Here is a 2,929-nt window from a genome sequence, read left to right as displayed (position 1 = left end):
TTTTATATGGAATGCTTCACGAATTTGTGTCATCCTTGCACAGGGGCCGTGTAATCTCTGTATTGCTCCAATTTTAGTATATGTGCTGCTGAAGTGAGCCTCCCAGTTAAATTTCAATTAGATAAACTGTTTTTTAGTACAAGTGTATCCCAAGCAATATACTAAAATTATGTATTAAATTATATATACTATATATAAAAAATTTATATACTAAAGCTTAAATTGAAATTTAACTGGCCATCCTGTATTTTACCTACAATCCTATATCTGACTCTGAATGGTAGGAAAGGAGGTAAGATTGAAAACGGAAATTTAAAAATATATTTAGAAACTCTCAAGAGCTCTACCAAGTAGTTTGGATATTGTTTTGTGTGTAATGGGAGCCATTGAATTTTTACATATGTAAATTTATATATATATCTCTATGCATATATATATAGCTCTTTCTATGCATATATATATATAAACAGGAGAGAGTCACAGTGTTTAGGTGTATCTAGTAGCTTTGTATAGAATCATGTATCAAGATTATAGATAGAAGTTCGAAGAAAGAAGTCCCTTCAGGAGACTTTGATGATAATTCGGCTGAGAAAATGAGGGCCAAGTATAGTGTAGAGAAAATGAGAAAGAAGTGAGATAATGAAATAAATTGGTGAAATATGTTACTTGTGGAGGAGGAAAGAGTTAACAATTTTGATCTGAATTCTTTTTCTTTTTTTGAGACAGAGTCTTACTCTGTCACCCAAGCTGGAGTGCAATGGCATGATCTCAGCTCACTGCAACCTCTGCCTCCTGGGTTCAAGTGATTCTCCTGCCTCAACCTCCCATGTAGCTGGGACTACAGGCGCCCACCACCATGCCCAGCTAATTTTTTTATTTTTAGTAGAAACGGGGTTTCACCATGTTGGCCAGGCTGGTCTCGAACTCCTGACCTTGGATGACGCGGTGGCCTCGGCCTCCCAAAGTGCTGAGATTACGGGTGTGAGCCACTGTGCCCAGCCTTGATATATATATATATATATATATTTTGAAATGGAGTTTCACTCTTGTCGCCCAGGCTGCTGTGCAATGGTGCTATCTCAGCTCACTGCAACCTCTGCCTCCCAGGTTCAAGCGATTCTCCTGCCTCAGACTCCCAAGTAGCGTAATTACAGGCGCCTGCCACCACACCCGGCTACTTTTTTTTTTCTTTTGTATTTTTAGTAGAGACGGGGGTTTCACTATGTTGGCCAGGCTAGTCTTGAGCTCCTGACCTCGTGATCCGCCCGCCTCAGCCTCCCAAAGTGCTGCAATTACCAGCATGAGCCACTGCGTCCTGCCTGGCCTTGATCTTTTTTTTTTTTTTTTTTTTTTTTTTTGAGACGGAGTCTTGCTCTGTCGCCCAGGCTGGAGTGCAGTGGCCGGATCTCAGCTCACTGCAAGCTCCGCCTCCCGGGTTCACGCCATTCTCCTGCCTCAGCCTCCCAAGTAGCTGGGACTACAGGCGCCCGCCACCTCGCCCGGCTAGTGTTTTGTATTTTTTTTTTTTTTTAGTAGAGACGGGGTTTCACCAGGTTAGCCAGGATGGTCTCGATCTCCTGACCTTGCGATCCGCCCATCTCGGCCTCCCAAAGTGCTGGGATTACAGGCTTGAGCCACCGCGCCCGGCCTGGCCTTGATCTTAATTCTTACATAAAAGATAATGATAACACCATTGGTAGAAATCAGGATGTATAGCATATTTCAATGGAGAGACATTGATAATTGGGTAAAGTACTTTGTCTGCAGTGCTGAAAAAGTTTGAATCTGTTAGGCATTCTCTCTTTTGTAACTATTCTCTTAGAGCAATGCTGCCCAATAGAAACATAATGCAAGCCACATATGCAATTTAAAATTTTTAGTGCTCACATTTAAAAAATAGAAGTGAATTTAATTTTAATAATGTTTTATTTAACCCAATATATCAAATATATTATTTCAATATGTCAGCAGACTGAAATATTTTTTTTTTTTTTTTTTTTTGAGACGGAGTCTCACACCTCTGCCTCCTGGGTTCAAATGATTCTCCTGCCTCAGCCTTCCGAGCAGCTGGGACTACAGACGCCTGCCACCACGCCCAGCTAGTTTTTTTTTTTTGTATTTTTATTAGAGACGGGGTTTTCACCATATTGGCCAGGCTAGTCTCAAACTCCTGACCTCATGATCCACCTGCCTCAGCCTCCCAAAGTGTGAAATAATGATATATTTTACACACTTTTTTTGTTTTTTGGAGACTGGGGTCTTGCTATGTTGCCGAGGCTGGCTTCAAGGGATCCTTCTTGCCTTAGCCTCCCTAGTATCTGGGACTACAGGTGTGTGCCATCATGCTCAGCTCTACATTCTTTATTTAACACAAAATCTTCACAATTCAAATGTGTATTTTATGTTTAAAGCACATCTCAATTCAGACTAGCCACATTTCAGTTCTTCATAGCCACATGTGGCTAGTGGCAGTCATATTGGACAGCTCATTCTTAGAGGGTGATTTTTTTTTTCCCCATACTGTCCCTGCAACTTAAGTAACTATAGTAGGGGGTACCAGTTGAGATGATTTAGATGTGATGAATTTTTCTAGGCCAGAGGTTGGCAAACCATGACCTATAAACAAAATTGGTCCTACTGTTCTGTTTTTGTAAATAAAGTTTTATAGGAACACAGCCACAAGCATTCATTTGTGTATTGTCTATGGCAGCTTTTACACAACAGCAGAGTTTGTGACAGAGGCCCTGTGGCCCACAAAGCCTAGAATATTTATTATTTGGCCCTTTACAGAAAGAATTTAGACCCTAAAGTCTCTGGTATAAAACATATATCTTATACTTTTTTTCTTTTTCTTTTTTTGAGATGGAATCTTGCTCTGTTGCTCAGGCTGGAGTGCAGTGGCGCGATCTCGGCTCACTGCAACCTCTCC

The 2,929-nt window shown here is 40.9% G+C and overlaps 1 pseudogene; it reads right to left on the bottom strand.

The window, feature by feature from the left end:
* Positions 1-99, bottom strand: LOC112426683 (U6 spliceosomal RNA; annotated as a pseudogene).
* Positions 100-2,929: the final 2,830 nt, after the last annotated feature.

Source organism: Macaca nemestrina, chromosome 7 (genome assembly GCF_043159975.1).
Source record: "Macaca nemestrina isolate mMacNem1 chromosome 7, mMacNem.hap1, whole genome shotgun sequence".
Lineage (NCBI taxonomy): Eukaryota > Metazoa > Chordata > Mammalia > Primates > Cercopithecidae > Macaca > Macaca nemestrina.
Note: the sequence above shows the minus strand (reverse complement) of the source record. Positions and strands in the feature narration are given on the sequence as shown.